This window comes from Syngnathus typhle, linkage group LG7 (genome assembly GCF_033458585.1).
Source record: "Syngnathus typhle isolate RoL2023-S1 ecotype Sweden linkage group LG7, RoL_Styp_1.0, whole genome shotgun sequence".
NCBI classification, from domain to species: Eukaryota; Metazoa; Chordata; class Actinopteri; order Syngnathiformes; family Syngnathidae; genus Syngnathus; species Syngnathus typhle.
Window position 1 is genome coordinate 14,675,296 of NC_083744.1, and position 18,290 is coordinate 14,693,585.

An 18,290-nucleotide genomic window follows, 5' to 3' on the forward strand; every position below is an offset into this window, starting at 1 on the left:
ATGATAAACCGCAAGCCACTAAGTGAGTCATTAATGTGCTGTAAGCGAGCATTTTACCCCGATGACATCACAAATCATCCCCCCCCCCCCATCCCAGTCGACCAAGTCTTAACATTTTGTGACGAGAACAAACAAAGCTTAATTTGGGAATTGTCTGCTGTTTTTCTGTTTGTTTACATATCGTCGCAGCCCAGCCAGCAACCCCCTAAAAACCAAAAGCCTCAAAGGATTTGGGCTTGTGGATGTGTGATTAATTTTTGTATTATTTATTTGTATTATTGTTAAAGGCCAAAGCTGTGCCTCTAGCCGTCGAGGCCCGTTTAGCGGAATAATCGGTGCGTTAATTAACAAAATGGGTTCAGAATATCAATTATGGTTTATCCCGTATCTGCAGTCATGTCACATCAACAAACCATTCTGACTAATTGCGAGTGTCTATTGTCTCTTGCTGTAGATAATGACATATTTTTTGGTTGTAAATCATATTTCCTCCATGAATAATCCACCCCTGGCCCCCTCATTTGTAATTATTAATTTTTTTTCATCGTCATCATTCACAATCAATCAGGGTATGCCATCTGAGCGTCGGGGCCGCTCAATTAAAATTAAAGAGGTCGGTGAAGTAAAAAAAGATTTGTGCTGATGCATTATTTCCTGTAATCTAAAAAAAAAACGGTATAATCAATTTAATAGTTTAATAGTTTCCAACTAAAATGCTTTAACTGCCTTTTCATTAGTTTTTCTGTTTGCTTGAAAGCAGGACGTCGTGTGTGTACTCTGAACACACTTGCCGCCTGCTTGCCTCGCTGCACACACCGAATCAGTCCATTTGCCGAGTTCAATAAGCCGTTCAATCGGCTGAATAGTCACGTGAGTGACGCAACTGGTTGCTGGTATAATTCACGCCCATGACCAAAAAGTCTGCGTAGGTTGAAACAAGACTCACTTAAATGCCATAGAAATTTCAGAGAGCACAACAAGACTTCCAAAATCCAATTAAAAGTTGCTCAGGCTACTGTAAATCCGGTATAGCTTGTGACTAGACAGGTTGAAATACCGTCATCCTATCTTGAGTCCAGTAAAAGTTGCGCCGGTGAAAGTAAGGCTATAAAAAAAAAAACTCTTAAAAGTTGCACGGGTTAAGATAAGACTACTGGGAAGCAGGTAGAAGTAGCACGCATTAAAATATGTCTACAGTAAATTGAAAAAAAACAGTTGAAATGTCCAAAAAGTACTTTCTGTTTAAAATTGAAATGTTAGAACATATGTTAATTCCCATTGAAATTGCGCCGCTGAATACCAATAAAAGTCACATAGGATAAAAAATGAGTAGCGTAAATTCAACAAAAACTCTTCCTGGATCTCATAAAGGTTGTTTATGGTAGAAAAAAAAGAATATTATAAATTCCATCAACGTTGCAGCGATTAAAATAATGACAACAGTAAAATCCGTACAAGTTGTGTAAAGTCAAAATATGGTAAAGTCTGGTAAATCCCTTTAACATTGACTATATGAAAACATTATTGTTAAATCTCGTTGAAGTTATTAAAATAAGAAACCCCGAAAAGGTTACGAACGAGACGACTGTACGTAAATGTTGCTGAGGATTGGTTAAAAAGAAAACAGCCTTCATCCGAATGTTTTCATAGATAACGTCAAGAATGTTCTCAAGCCAGTCCAGACATGCTTCTCGTTCTAGAATGACAAACATCTCCACTGTTCTTGCTGGAACTGGAGCGTGACCTTGCCTCTTAGAGCAATTTCCTTCTCGTACCCTTTTAATGCCCTGCCGCGTTTGCGTTAACCGCCAAAAAGACGTCTTGGCGCGGGCGGGCCCATTCAGAACAGCCGGCCCCGGGCGGGCTTTGTGTAACGAAACGCTGAAAACAGCAGCTCGTCTTCCAAGCCGCACCTTGACTTCATTTTACGTGGCGTGAAAGAGTGCGTGCGATGTCGTCACCAACGCACTCGCCCCTCGGCGAGGGTGAGGAGACTCCCTTCTCCTATGCAAAAAAGAAATCTCAAGAAACCCGAGAGGCCCACCTCAGGTCCGAGTTTGGGATGTATCGCATTTTGCCTATTGTCTTGCACCCGCATTGAATATTTTGCTCCCACATTTTGATAGGTGATATATATATATATATATACCGTAATTTTCGGACTATAAGTCGCGTTTTTTTTCATAGTTTGGGTGGGGGGGGGCGACCTTTCCTCAGGAGCGACTTGTATACATATATATTTGGGCATTTTATGGCTGGTGCGACTTATATTCGGGTGCGACTTATAGTCCGAAAATTACGGTATATTTTTTTTTAAATCTCCACTTAAAACCGATACCAACCTGTTAGCATCGAGCATCGTTCACAGGCATTGAGTGTTTTCAATGACTTGTTAAATATTTGTTTTTAAAATTTGGTCTTAGTGTCAATGTTGATTTTGCACTCCTTAAAATCCACAAAGGCCTCTTATGTTACTCCTGCTCCTCTTGTTAAGTGTGCATGACTCACAAGCTCTGTTATGAGAGTTGTATCCAGGCACTAAAGCCGCCGCGGACCACATCATCACAAGAGATCTTTTTAAAAACATTTATTTTCGTATACGCTTTGGTATTCCAAAAGCAAACCATTATCACATTTTAGCTCGATGAAATGTGTTTTCGTTTAGGAAAACGCCAGTTAAGGGGAAGCTTTCCAAATGTTCTTTTTATAGCATTTCCGCCATTGGTGTTGTGTGTTGTCCAAAAAGTGACCGAATGGGTTATGAAAAGCTAAAATTACCAACCTAGAAAAGCAAAAACATTGATAAAAAGTCATTTTACGAACATATATTATGTCTAGAAACTAACCAAGTCCTTTTCGCTAAATGTCACATTAGCTTAGACGTCAGCATGACTTCTTTGTTAAATCTCACATTAGCTTAGACGCTAGCATGACTTCTTGGTCTCCTCCTGTTCTTTCGTCTCGCTCATTGTGTATCCTGTTTGGTTACGTCGTCCTTCAATGAAAGTATGCGTGGCCGTAGCTTCCCCACGTGGCTTAGGAAACAAAGAATAGCTCCTTTAGGTCGCTAGCCCCATGAAAGTGTCTCTTCTTAAGTATGTGTGCCGCGACTGTGCCATCTTGACGCTTGAGGCAAAACACAAAGCGACCCATTTGTTAGTTCATCGAGATGCGTTTTCCGCCTATTAACCATGCTGTCATATGCTTCCTTTGTAAGAATGGACAGAAATGTTGTGCGTGTATGCTAACGTGTATGCTAACGTGAGGCTTCGACATGTAAATGTATACATCATTTCTTTTTGACTTGTTACAAAGTTTTTTTGTAACACAAACTAGCTACCCTTGACAGGATGAACTTTTTAGCTCAGCCGCTTCTTGCCATTCAACATTTTTATTAGCCATAAAAAAAGGTCAACATGAGAATGGATTGGTGCCGTATCATTTCATCAAAGGCAAGCCAGACCATGAGAGCGTGCGGATCAGCACGACAAAACGGAACTGTCATTTTCTGTGGAAACGCCGCGAGAGTGAAAGTAGGCTTGACACCTTCCTTATTTATTTTTTGTTCTTGTAAACCAGAACAAGCAGGATTTACTGCTTGGTGGAAATGGTTTTAGTGATCAGCCATGCAGGGTTTTTTTTCCACCTGATGAGGGAATTTCTCTAATCCAGCAATCGTTTGAGTCAGGTCATAGCCCGAATTCCCCTCAGACCTGTTTGGCTAAACGGAGCAAGGCATTCGGCCATATTTGCAGCCGTGAGTGCTTTGTCATCCGGACCCGGGAACGGCTCATCCAGATGGGCGATTAGTCATCGCCGTGCGTTTGCGTCCACGGATAGACGATGACAGAGCTGCCGGTGTATACGACTGACCTCGGGATGGCCGCGATTACACAAGGTTGACACCGATAGTCGTAATGAAGATCGAAGACCGCCGCCGTCTCTTCGTTACCCTCGGCTACCTGGGCTGCCGTCGGAGGCTTGTTTATTCTCGGTGGGAAAATAGCAGAGGATGAAAGGTTTCTGTACATGCAAATGCAATTTCATAGCCATGACTCAACAAAAGCAAGAACATGTGCTCCCCTGAAGATTAAACGCTCGCTCTTAGCGCTAATGCTCATCATCACCTGCCTCGGAGAAAGCGAAACAACAGAGAGGCGTGTTGCCCGAATGGTGTTAGTGAGGATAATAAGGCACCGAGGGGAAAGGGTGTTTGTTTTTGTTTTTTTGGTCTTCTCTGGCCTCTGGCAGACAAAACAAAAAGTTTCCCGCAATGAAGTTGGGATTTGTCTTCGCTCACCTGGTCTAGTTAGCGCAGTGGCAGCTCATCAACTGGCACCGATTGCTCAGTGGACGTGTTAAAAGCCCATTTAGTGCCCGTGTGTGTTAGTGTGTGTGTGTGTGTTTGCCCGTGTGTGTATGAGAGACACTTGTGTCCAAATACATCTGCCTGCCTTTAATTAGTTTTGCCTCGGCGTAGGGACCAACCAAGTCTCACTGGTCTTTAATAACAGCAGACAAAGGGCATTTATCAAGGTACGAATACACAATTGCGTATTCATTTAGCCAAAGTCACTTTGAAGCTTAATTCCGAGACTTTAGCAGAACATATTGAGAATTGGGAATGCGCATAGTAATCATTTATAGTGGAGGGGGGAAAAAAATACGCTTCCAAAGTCAAACCAAACTACAAACATTGATCATGTCAGACAATTACGAGACTTCGGGTTAACTTTGTTTTTTTCTTTTCCTTTTTTTTGGTGTGGTGCCAGTGTAAACACCGGAAAAGCGTGATGTTAGCTATGATTAGAACAGGAAGTGTCTTGTTACTCAGGGCAATATTTTCAATAGTCCCCTCACAAAGTACTGAATTAAGTGAAGCCATATAAAGGTCCAAAGTCCTTCTGACGTGAACATCGAGCTCTACCGTGGAGACATTCTGGCAGACGTCCCTTGAGAGTTCCACCTACGTGCTCCGCTGCTTTGCCCCATTTAGTCAGTGTCTTTGGACACACACGCGGACACACCCACATGCACGCACACACCCCGCCTGCCGATTTAGCTCCTCGGCTCTGTTGGCAGGGGCGCAACAACAGGAGGGAGGGATCAGGTGGCCGAAGCTAACAGACGGAAGGAGAAGGGCTAAGGGGAGGGAGGGCTTGACAAATGAGACTTGTCAGGTAACATCCACAGATGTGAAGGGACGGTGGGGAAGAAGAACGGCAGGAGGAAAAGAAAAAAAAAGTGAAGGGAGGGGTGTCTGTCAGCTCATATTGGACCATCAGCGGAATAGAGAAGAAAAAAAATCCCGCAGTCAGTCGAGGGGAATGCATTTTCAAGGAGGGGGCGGGCGGAGGGGGTGCGTTTTCGGAGTGTCTTGAGGACCACTTATTATTCGGATTGAGGAGACACTCGCCTCAGTCTGCCTGCTCGGGATGCTTTTTCCTTCAATGGCTATGATCAAAAGGTGCAAGCAGAGCGTGGCAGCGTGCCAAAAAGCAGGCCTGGAAATTTGGGTCACGCCTATAACGGGGTTTTTTTTTTTCAACCACTGAGCAGACGAGGCGAGATGGAGCTGAATGAAATCTGCAAAGCAGCGGAAGCTGTTTGACTTAACTTTCTTAACTCGTTCACTCCCAGTGACGACTATAGACGTCAAACCCAATTGCCTCAATGCGGTTTTCAGAAAAAAATTGAGTTTAATGAGCCACAGCAGAAAAAGTTTGTATCACTTGCGTAACTTGACTGATGTGCGCATTGTTTTTCGATCGTACCTAAAGCAAGGACAATTTCCCCTGATGGGATCATATTTCCACTGTGACTCTTAATTGCTACAGCGTAGCGAAGCATCTTCAGAATGGAAGGATTCTCCGAGTAGCGGCAGCAGCCAACGTTGCCCCCGGAGATTCTTCTCGCCAGCCGGGGTGGATACAAATTGACTCGTTCGAATAAAGCAGTGTGACTCGCCATAAAAAAAAAGTCTCAACACTTGTTTAACTTTCTGGGTGGGATTGGCCGCGTGAAAACTTTCCTCTTGTCACTGACGAAGAAGCCAACCTGACCGGATTAAATGTAGCCGGCGCTGTCGGGTGGCTCGCAGCCATCGTCTGGTTTGTGTTTCCTCATTGTCGTCGGCATTTGCGCTCCCCCTTTCCTCCCCTCCCCCTTTTTGTTTTCCTCTCGCTTCTGGCCAACGATTGATAAGACCCAATCCCTGACAATGCTTGGCACAAGATTGGCGGTGGTGCCGGCGCCGGCGCATTGTGCACGGGCCCGTGTCTGTTCGGGCCGGCGGACGAGGGAGATGCGATGCGGCTCACCTCACTTGTTTATCTTAGCTCTTCCAATTCCAGATGGTTCTCAGCGGAAAGAATGCACTCTCTCTCTCCTCCCCCCCCCCCTCACCTCCACCTCTCTGTCTGAAACTCCGTCCGGGCTGCGGGATTGCTTTCAAGTCCAGAACCTGCCAAGAAAGCGGCCTGAGACTCGAGTGGGTTTCTCAGATCTCCGTGAAGAGAGAAAGCGAGAACATATGTCGGAGTGATTTGTTCTTGCTCGATGAACATTTTGCAAAATGTGAATGGCGATACCCGGGCGGCGGCGTATATGAGGAGACTTTTGTTTTTAAGGTCAATGAATCATTCTTTTCTCATCTCGGGCAACAATTGAGTCAGCGCTCCCCGACTGATGGACGCTCGCTCCGTTCCAGCGGCAGGAGATAATCGCAGCGTGTCAGCCTCCACCGATCTAAAGCCTTATCGCCGTCTGCCCGCGGCCAGCTCGCAATAAATAACCGCAGGGAGGCACATTCTGCTTTGTTTTCCCACAGTCCTAAGGGAAGCTTTTTGTCTGTGTACCGAGCCTTCGCCCGCATACCAATGCTGGCGTTAGCAGCAATATTCCGATAAATATCCCGAGATGTTATGCGGAGATGTTGTGGTGCTTTGTATAACCGAACAAGCCTCACAGCGACACTCTTAGTTGTGCTTCACGGTACACTCGGCCTTGGGGTTTCTTGATTTAAGACTCGGGGGGTCTTGGGGTCTTTTTATTTATCGCAGCGTCAGCCCATTAGAACACTCCGAGACCCGAAATCCATCCGACGCTGCTTTGATTACTCCTAGACACTGCTCACTTCCTGGTTCTCCACCAATCAGCAGCTAATTTGGTACGGTGCTTTCAGGGACTGAAGTACTAAACTGGCCGGACATCAATCCACATCTGGAGGCATCAATGAACCTGAAATAAAATGTTGACCATCACACAGAGCTGAGATTCCAACCCTGAACCTCAGAACTGCGAGGCCGGCGTTGGAACCACTCTAAGCCGGAAAGGTTTTCCGGGCGTGTAACAGACACCAAGGAGCCACAGCAAACGTGGTAGCAATTCATAGCGACTGACGGGAAATTCACCTGGATTGGGCGTAACATGAAATGATTAGCATGACCGTTGCGTGTCCAATGTGCCACACGGTGTTACTAATCAGAATGAAAAGAACCTGAAGAAATTGATTACTCTTTGCATTACAAGGTGACTCCTTGTGTTTATTATTGTTTTATTTTTTTCATCAATTTCTCGCCATATGTCTTCATGAGGTTATTTTCTTTGCGAGCGTCCTCTGCGCTAATTGCGGCCTAATGGCGAGCCCTCGTAGCAGAGAGTGATAAAAGCAGTTGGCGGTTGGGCGTGCTGCCTTCCCAGCGCCGGCTGATTACTTTGTCTCGTTAATGCTCCCCCCTCGGATACAAATGGACGGTGGTTATTGCATCAGGAGAGGCGGTCGCCTTGTCAAAATAGCCCTCTCCAACGGACAAGAGGGATAAGGAGCGGCGGCTAAAGTACCGGCGAATATATTCCGGAGAGGCAATTTCACAAAGGGGGGGTAAAAAGCACGGCACAATTATAAAACGCAGCTTTCTGTTTCCATAATGGCCGTTTCGCCGCAGGCTACATATGGAGCTGTGAGTGACAGTATGGACTGTTGTCGGGCTCGTGCTGGTCTCCGGATTCCTACGGTGAGCCAAAGCGCTTTTCACAAACATTTCTGGCTTGCTGCAGTTATTTTATTTCTTCACTTTTGTTTTCTAACCAGAAGTTGCAGCAAATGTATTCCTGGTTTAATGAATACCGTATTTTCTGCATTATAAGGCGCACCAGATTATAAGGCGCACCTTCAATGAGTGGCCCATTTTAAAACTTTGTCCATGTATAAGATATATACATTGGACTTTGGACACGCCTGCTGCAGTGGTTCAATATTGGTCCTTATATAAGGCGCACCTGATTATAAGGCGCGCTGTCGGCTTTTGAGAAAATTGGAGGTTTCTAGGTGCGCCTTATAGTGCGGAAAATACGTTAGTATATATCGTCATTTATGAAACTATGATTTTCACATTATGACATCAGTTCAAAGCTAGCTTCGCGGATGTTCTCAGAGTGACCTGGCCGCCAAGTTTCGAGCATCACGGAGTGTCATCATCAGGTTGAGTAGAGGAGTCAAAGAAAGCAGAGTGCTAGGAAACCTTGAAAATAAGAAAAATATATTTAAATAAAAAAAGTTTGCCTTTCAGCACTTTGTTTGAGAAAAGCAAGGGGAAAAAGCACTCCAACATTGAACAGTATATAAATGTGAAGGTTTCGAGAAGGTCAAAATTAGTTAACCTGTAAAAGTTGCATTTCTAAAATCTCATTCAAAAGCCGAATAGCCCCAACTTTTTGGACCAGTCTATATATTTTTCTTTCACAAAAAGCAAACATGCCTCGAATGAGTTTACTTAGTGCGGCGATCCCTTCTCTCTCTTGTTTTCCCGTCTTCTTACCACGCAGGCTAATTATCTTGAATAAATTTCCCACCTGCATTCTAACAAAACAAATTAAATATGCTCCTCATTCTTATCCCCTCGTTTTTCTGTCGTGTTTTGTAGCTTGGCAACATGAGCCGTGTCTTTCCGTGTCTTTGTCTTTTCAATTTGTGCGCTTTGACCACCAGAAGCAGGACGCTAATTGCGCTAAGAGATCCTAACTATGCTAGCTATGGTTGCTCACATTTGAAATGGCTTCATTTTTTACTTGTAATGGCCTGGGTTGATATTGACAGTCTTTTCTCAGTTATTGACTCAGGTCAAGGACCAGATCCGCTAATGCTCGAACCAGACCCAATTGGAACGGTACACTTTGAATCGGCAAATGGGTTTGACAAAGTTGGAAGCTGGAAAAGACGGGGGGATGAATATCTACAGTTCAATATTTGCCAAGAGCAAATCATGCATAAAACATCAGTTTAAAAATGAGAAGTGCATATTTCAATGTTTGCCAAGCGGCAAACCGCTAATGTTCTGCATTCTTCAGTTTACATGACAATTGTGAGGCCCGACTAGACCGCCGGCTGTCTTAAAAATATCTACAATGGAATCATAACACGCCGGCTGTGGCTTTCCTCTTCAGACCACCAATACTAAAGTATTGGGACGCTGCAATAATGCAATAAAAAGTTCATACGCTAGTGCTAGTAGCAATCTCCCCTGAGATTTTCTTTCTCATCCTTGACATTATTTGCATCACAGGAACCGGTTGATGGAAGAACCGCGCCCTCACTTCCTCCTCCTCCTTCTTTCATTATGATGATGATATTCTGCAAAGATATGGCAGCACCCTTGCATTTACTCTTCCAGACAGCTTCATAAAAGTATTTGGGGTTGGGGTTAGGGCTTGCACTCCCCCCCGGGGGGGGATACACGTGCTGTTATGGCGGATCCAGTGAATGCATTTCCTCGAGCAGACAGCTTCATAAAGCATTTGCTCCCAATGGGCCCTCATCAACGGCTCAGTGCAGCCAAGCACCTCTGGACTTTGTTCTCTCCAGTGACAATAGCTTCACCCGTGTGTGGGAGGGGGAGTGTTGGGAAAACTGTGCAGACTTGGAGAAACATCCAAGTAATAGGCGAGGGGGGCTGGGCGAGGTTGAGGGGACTCATTCAGGAAATAATGAGGTGAAGTGCAGCAGTCAAGGAGGAGCTGTCAATCACGGCGGATGCTGCTTGTGATTTTAAGTGCCTGTAAACTAAACAAGCAGTCGGCCTCGTACACAGGAAGCCAAGACTCCATTTGCAAGAGACACCCTTCACTTTCTTCCTCTGCATTAGGAACTACGCCGAGCCTAATCCAACGTCTGTCCTACACGTCGCTTCATTTGGCGTTCAGATCTTCACGTCTCATCCCACCTCCACCTTCTTGGGTTGCCGTCGCAGCAGCTGAACGATTTCCTCTCACTGGGAAGCCCCCGACGACTCGCTGTGGCAGTGTCAAACGAGGCTCCTATTTAAGCTCATTAAATGTTTCCAAGAGAATAGGAAATCAATGGTGCATACCCGGGCTGGAGAATTTTTCTCTTTATTCATTTCCCCCCCCCCCCCCCATATCTGTTTCTGGCTCGTGTAATGTAAAGATGGGGGAGGGCGGCGTCAAGTCCACCTGCAAAATTTGATTGCTTCAGATGAACAGAGGAAGGCTAATTGTGATGTCACGTTTTGACGTCAAAACGCAAATTTCCCTTTTGTCAATAAAACACGAATTTCACGTCATTCACCTTCAAGAATAAAGCAGTTTGTGACAAACGGTTATTTTTGCCGGAGAGACGGAAAATAAAGGCCGCAGAGAAACCAATTTATTCAAGTTACGCCTGATTAGTAAACGGCAACGTAAGATGGCCGCCAAACTGCATCTTAATTGTGTCTTTAAGTTTATAGTTGAATTTTATTCCATTGTTAGATTTTATTACTTATTCCCGGTCCGGCATGCGTGATCCATATTTAAACATTTTTTTTTTAGGTGTGGCTAAACAAGCTTGTTGTTGTTTTCAAATAAACAAAATGGCAGTATGCTTGATAAAACATTTTCGAGGCTGTCAGCAGGCTTCACAGACCTTTCACTTCTGTCGAGCCTTGAACGCAATCGTTGGAGTTTTTAGCTGTGCTTTGACATGACGACTAAACAAAATTCTTGCGTGGGGTTTTCCCACCCAAGGATGGTTTGGCTTTTCTCATGTTTTCCTCCGCTGCTTCATCTCTGGCGTTTTGTTTTATTGCCGCTCTGCGTGTGTGTGCGGTGGGGCAACTTGCCATTTGAGACGGTGCCTGTGTCTGAGCACACCTTCTATGGAGCTCTTGTAATTGCTCCGTCGGGGCCTCGTCTCTGGCTCCAAACCCGTTGCCGTCTCTTTCTAGCCGTGGCTCTTTGGCCTCCCCCCGTCTTTCTTGACCTCGTCTCATTATGGATGATCCCCAACCGGCCCGATCACCTTCTAACACTTCCAGACTCGCTTTGTGTTGCTTCCATGACAGTCACCTGCAAAAATGACTCTCCTGGCTCTCGGGGGAGAAGAACATGTGTCCGCGTTAGTTTTTCTTCCCCCCTTGAGGCCTTCACAATTTTCTTACCGTCTTCTCGGCCGTTCATACTTTGAAGCGTAATGGATGTGGAAAGTTGCAACCGGTCAGCAAGCAGAGCACTTTCATCTGACGCTGTTGGCCCGAGGAGTCGGTGATGAATGGCTGGAAGCCGTACGGCTCCTCTGATCAATACGCAGCTTGCTCCGAGACGTGCGTACGACCCCCCCATCCCCCCTTCTAATCTCGTACAATCTTCCACTTTATTTGTGAACTTTCCTTTCCAATTCATGGCCTCAATGGGCCCATTGATCTTTCATCCTCGGCTTGTTCCGAATAAAAGGCCAGCCAGTGTCTGTCCGGCCGGCCGTGACGGCGGCAATTGCCCCGGCGATGACAACGCATACACAAACATTGCGTTTAGCCTGATCGAAGAGGTATAATCCAAAAACGAGGCATTTACGTTGCTGGCCAGCGCAGAAAATATTAGCATGACCACCGCTGAGGACGGTCATATATGTTTTTCTTGTTGAAGTGACGGCAAGCAGAGGTCAACACGGTTAGCGCTGTTAGCTAACAATAATCTGTGCATCCAACAACACTGCTGCTCTCTGGCATGGTACTGATTGTGTTGCGGGAAAAAGAACATGGTGGATATTAGCTGCTGACTTGTGGGTGGTCCATATTTAATATTTATTTATTATTTATTTATATTTATTTTGTTTTATTTATTTTTTTTGTCTTGAATGAATTATAGATTTGAGAATGAATTTGAGCACATTTCGAAAACCTGTCCAAGCAACATGTTTGGACCGTCCCGGGCTGGACGGCGACGCTTGGCGGGCCTCGTCGTAGTACGTGCGTGTTGACAAAAGACTGGAATAGATGGCGAAATAACACGTTTGTCAAAATAGCTTTGTATATGCGGACGCGGCCGCCCTCGTTGTTGTGACGTCGCACATTTTTTTGCTTCTCAGCTCACCAACATTTGACCTCCCGTTTGTGTCATAAGAAGAAGCATGTCATAAATCTTACAATTTTTTGTTTTTTTGATCGCTCTTTCTTTTCTCGATGGACTTTCGGACGTGGAGATTCAAGTGAAACATTTCCCTCTGCTGCTCCTCGCGTAGCCCCCTCAGGCTCTTGCTAGCAGTCGACTCTCACCTCTGCTCCCCCCGCTTTTTGATCTCCTCCTCTGATGGCCTCTCGTCTCCGTCACACAAAAAAAGCACATTCTCAGCCCGGTAATTGCATGTCTGCTGGTCGCACCTGTTGGGGAAAGGGGTGGGGGGGAGTACCGCGACCTCTGCACTCAATCGCGCCGAAGCCCTCCTCGCCATCAGCGTTGGGTGTAAGCCCGCTGGGAGTACCAGTGTGAACATGTTCTCTCAAAGTTGATTGGGTTTATCTGTAACCTTGAGTTTCACCTCGTCTCGTGTGTGTGTACGCGATGTGTGTGTGTGTCGTCGACCGTGCCTCCTCACCCTCTCCTCCCTCTCCTTTGCAGAAAACCTTAATGAAGCCGGGGGTCAGTGGCAGCGTCCAGCTAATTGGAGCGTGTTTGCCCGAAGCTCCGACTGCCGGTGATTGAAGTGTCAAGTGAGGGTTGGGACCCGACGTCGGCCTCTCCCCGCGTGAGTAGCACCCACGGCGCCTTTATTTTCACTTACCCAACTCACGACTTGCTACTGTTTATTCTGCCCCTACTGTCCTTGGCTTGGTGCCCATGTTTTGTCTTACGACCTCAAATTCTCCAAATTCTTCTCGTTCTTTCTCATCCCATTGCATGTGGAGTCATTTCCTCCCATAAAGAAACTTACATTAATATATAAAAATAATAATAATTAATATAATTATAATAAAAAAATACATTAATATATATTAATTTTAATATGTATTAATATCATTATAATAAAAAAATGAATAAATAAATAAATAAATAACTTCCTAAAGTTAGCAAAAGAACGTATAGGAGAATTACCATATAGCCGTACAGTGTACTGAAATAACGATGACCTCGTCTCAATGTACTCATACATTTATTTACTCGCTGGGAACGTGCCGTGACTTTTTCGGTTGTATTTACAGCAACAGGTGGCTACTGATGGAACGTATGGCGAGGAAAGAGCATCGTACATCATATGAAGTCGATAAATAATAATTTTCACACCAATTAAGTGAAATTTGTTCATTTCCCGAGGCCAACCTGTTTATTTGTTGTCACGTGACTGTAAGCGTGGCACGACCGTGTTCTTTCCTGAAAATTACAGCGGCAATTAGTGACAATTAAGCTTATCTTTGTGTTTGCCCGCCCGCTCATTAAATATGAAATTACACGTTTTATGTAATTGCACGCGTGCAGAAATGTCTTGAAACAAGCCGCTCTGATTTTTTCCCAACGTTTCCATGATCCACTTCATACGTGTGCAGAGCATAAACGAGGCTGCTAGGACACAGGTGGAGGTCCGCGTTTCCCGCTTTGCCCCTGTTTCACTTAATTTGACTTGGCCCACTCGCTCCGTGCTAGCTCACGGTGGGATTTCAGCAATTAGCGTAGCTCGCCATCCATCAATCTCGCACACACACACACAATACAATGAAAACACACTTTCGTCGCCAGTTCTTCACTTCTCCCAACAGCCCCAGTGGTGTTGGAGCTATATCGCGCTTTCATGGTGTGCGGGGTGCCTCTAATTAGTCGCTCCCCACCTCAAGCCAGATGTGGCTCCTATTGTTCGGTTGTCAGGAGACAGTCGAGGTCGCAGGCTTTTGATAAACTCTGTGCAACAGTCCCCAGGATTGCTTAGACAACACTGTCAAGAATTTCACAGAATAAAATAATATTAAGTTTAAAGTGGTAATATTAAATGGGTAAAAAAATAAATATTTTTGAGATATTCAGTAAGATAGTTTGGGGGCAAAAAAGTGGAATTTTAGAATTTTTTTTAGAAATTAAATTTCATGTTTTTGAGAGTGATCAGATTAAGATAATTTTAAAAATATTTTTTAGATTCAAATTGATTCATTCACGTAGTTATATTTTTGAGAAAGTCAGATATTTTGAATATTAAAGTTTTTAAATTTTACAAGAATAAAAATGTTTTCAAAATAAACAAAATACATATTTTATAGGTAAAAAACAGTATACTTTCCAGGTTGAAGTCAAACTCTCACACTAAACTTTTGAGTTTGCCTACAACATATACTTCCTGAACACATTTGAAAAGAAAACAGTCAGCGCATTGTTTGTGTGTGAAGGGGCGATTGCCCAATTAGAGGCTGAGCATCATAACTTGATCAAAATAGTGTCCAAAGTTTGTTTACTTGCCACCCAGCACTCCTTCATTAAGGCGCGCGAGCCATTAAAGTCCGTGCCGGTGCTCGTTACAGGAAGATCCCTGGCAATTAACCGCGGCCAAAATGCTTTTCGACCAACGGCTGTTAAAACGCTCTCCTGTCCGTATTTCACTCAAACGAGAGTACGCCCGGCGTAGCTGAGTGGAGTATAAAGGTTGGCAAATTAAAAAGCCACCTGTAATTGCCGAGGTTATATTGCTCATCTCCATGATTAAATGGCGAGCGTGTTTGATTAATAACTCGAGGACAGAAGTGGGAAATATCTAGCTTGGGGCTTAAGGAGGATGGGCTGACAGTCACTCAAATATTAGCTTTTTTTTTGCTGCCCTAGCAAAGATAGATAGATAGATAGATAGATAGATAGATAGATAGATAGATAGATAGATAGATAGATAGATAGATAGATAGATAGATAGATAGATAGATAGATAGATAGATAGATAGATAGATAGATAGATAGATAGATAGATAGATAGATAGATAGATAGATAGATAGATAGATAGATAGATAGATAGATAGATAAGCATTAGCATTAAGCTAGCAGGCTGAAAGGTTTCACACTGTGTTAGCAGTAGGATTAAGCTAGCAGGCTGAAAGGCTTAGCCATGGGGTTGTTTAAAAATGTAAAAGTAATAAAAATGTTTGGTGTCTATTATGTTCATTATGAGATTTTATTTATTTATTTTTTTTTAAATGACACTACCCCTGAAATGCCGCTCACTGTGTTACATTCTGACTCCGCCAAACTGATTAGTTGACTCAAGCTATTAGAGTTTCTCCCCAAACGCAAACACACAGGACATTCGCACTCTTTATTTTTAGAATTGATTATCATGCCGATTCCTTTGTTGTCGTTTCCCGTCCCAGAAGATGCTGTAAATGTCACGGCAACGACACGGTGTTTGCCACGTCGAGAAGTGTCAATCACGGCTCCCGCGAGGCTTTGCCTGAGCGCAACTTCGACGCAACGAGGCGCTCGGTGGAGAACGAACACGACGCCGCTTGTGTTTATTGTCGTCAAATTATTTTTTATTCCCCCCCCTGTGTGGAGCTGACCTGCTTATTGACTTTTATCTTGCTTTCAACACCCAACTGTGCCGTCGCTTGGAAAGTTTGGTCTTGTAATGCGTCTTTCAATTTATTTTGTGAGAGAATTGCAAATAAAGCCGTTGAAGGGACAGCCATGCGATAGATGCGATGGAGAATCTATACACGCTTTGGTGACTATAGCATGCAATTTAAAAATCTGGCATCAATTGGATGTCTGTAATTCTTTTTTTTATTCGGGGTTATTTCTTAACAGAACAAACAAGTGCCCTTAATATGAGTCTGTCAGTCCAAAAAAAAAAAAAATCAAACCCATACAGAGTGCAAAATTAATCCGACACAATCAAAGTAAATTCAAAGCGCCGTGCAATTTTCTGTCCCCCTGCTGACGATGTCATTCTTTTGTTTTGTAATAAATGAACAATGCGTCGTCAGCCGCTGAAAATTCCTCATTATCAAAGCGAGCCTTGTGATAAACAAGCCGCGGATGACATGCTTTAAAATCACCCATCAAACGATAAAAGCCAACCACACATCAAAATGTCACTCGACCAAAACAATTTAAAACTCCTTTTTTTGGGGGGCGGGGGGCGGCTGCACTTGTCCACGGCCTCCCGCGACTAGCCAAGCTGTCAGGGCTGTTCGTGTTTTTCTTGCCAGGGCACAGTTGGACCAGATCGGGTCAGCCTCGGGGGCCTCGTTCGCTCCTCCGCTGCGGCCCCTGCAAACATGCTCTGCCCCCGCACAATTATTGTCTAAATTCTGACTTTGAGGTTTCAGCAGCATTTGAGCATGTTAGTAGTAGTTGTGGGAGCTTGTTGCACAATCGCCTCCGCTTTGTCAACAAAGACGTTACGCTGCTTCCAAATTGGCACTGAAATGAAAACTTGGTTCGCTGGACAATTTCCCAAAATACCAATCAGCACTTTTGAGATGTGAGACCCGTCAAAAATAAGTTTCACAGCAAAGATCTGAAGCGATGGCAATCTCCGGCCTGATAATCTGCCAGGTTGAACCTCCAGACGTCCTTCCCCCCCCTCTCCATCCCCCCCCCCCCCCTCCCCCTCCAGCCACATCGCTTTGGCAGCCGGCGTTGATGGAAAACATCTGCGAGAGTCGCCGTGTTTGTCTGCGGTCGCGCTCGATATAGAAACTTTGCTTTCAAGTGACGTTTTTAATTATTTTTTGGAAGCCAAGCGTGGCTTTCCAGTCAAAATAGGAATATTGATACAACATGTCGAAAGTTTCACAGGATGAAAGCTGTCGCCGCCGATGTTATCAATCACCCGGCGAGAAAAAGGCTTTACAATTATTGTTTTTACACACTTTTCAAAATGTCAAAAGAAAACTGAACAATGGGAAAATGAATCGGCAGGTGCGTCAAAGAAGCCTCTCATTCCAGGTCGCTATAGAAATCAAGAAGCGGAGCCAGTAATTGGTAGTTGTGGCTAATGAGGACAAAGCTGTCAAGCAGACGAAGGCAAGCGCAATGCGAGGCCGGTAATGATTATTATTTACAATGCCCCGGACCCAATGCTATTCTTTTGCTCACGAGGGAAAAAAAAGAAGGATTTTTTTTTAGCAGGGAGCAATCATGAAAGTGTTTATCCAAGCCAAAGTCTAAAGAAAATAATTGCTGAGCACATATAAATGTTATTGCTAACAAAAACAGCAGCACCTAGCAAACAATCTTTCTTACTGCTTTAGTTGTACGAAACACATTGAGATGCCTCGTATAAGAAATATGCTGGATCAATAAAATTGCCTTGCCTTTATATTTTATTTATTGATCTTATTTTTCTAGAAATTCTCACACATTGGCGCTTCCGCCATATTTCCAATCGCCAAACAGTTTGGCTTTTTTCCACGGCCGCAATCGGCGTGACGGTCGTCGGCAAACAACGTTATCTACCATCTCGGCAGCTTTTCTAATACCCGCTGTAATCCCGTCATTTCATCCGCCCGGGTTAGCCTGAGCCGGCAGCATATCTTCCCGCCTGTCTCGGCTCCTCGGCGTGAGAGATTGGATCCCCCACCCCCCTTCCCCCGACACCCTTGGTGCGCACGCTCATCTCTCCCCGGATCTCCATACGGGTGTAAATGTTGTGGTCTGAGCAGATGATGTATCGGGTCCAAGGTGGGAGCCATTCCCAGTTGCGAATAATAACTTGTTCTCGCTCAAGTGGAATCCCGCACAGCAAGTTGTAACAAAGACGAGCAGCCCGCTGGCATTTTCCCCCGGACTATAATAAAACCACAAAATGTGAGATTATGGGATGGCGGAGAAGTTTCACCCTTTGCGTGAATGAAACATGTTGCACTTTGACGGACTCCATCGGGAAGAAAATGATTCTTTAAGTAGGCTATTTATGGCAACGAAATGGCCTGGGTTTGATTATAATAAAACGTCCATTAGCTATCGTGAGCACAGCTTGGGGCGGGAGGGGGGAAGGGGGGGGGGGTCCGACATCCGAACAAGCATTATTTCCCTCACTGATATG

At 44.6% G+C, this 18,290-nt stretch overlaps 1 protein-coding gene across 1 annotated transcript in view; it reads left to right on the forward strand.

Moving 5' to 3' along the window:
- plxnb2b (plexin b2b) overlaps positions 1-18,290 on the forward strand; it is a 105,392-nt gene that overhangs the window by 15,235 nt on the left and 71,867 nt on the right. Inside the window, exon 2 of the mRNA XM_061282448.1 lies at positions 12,892-13,018. The gene's annotated coding sequence lies outside the window, so the exon portion shown is untranslated. The remainder of the gene's footprint in view (positions 1-12,891; positions 13,019-18,290) is intronic.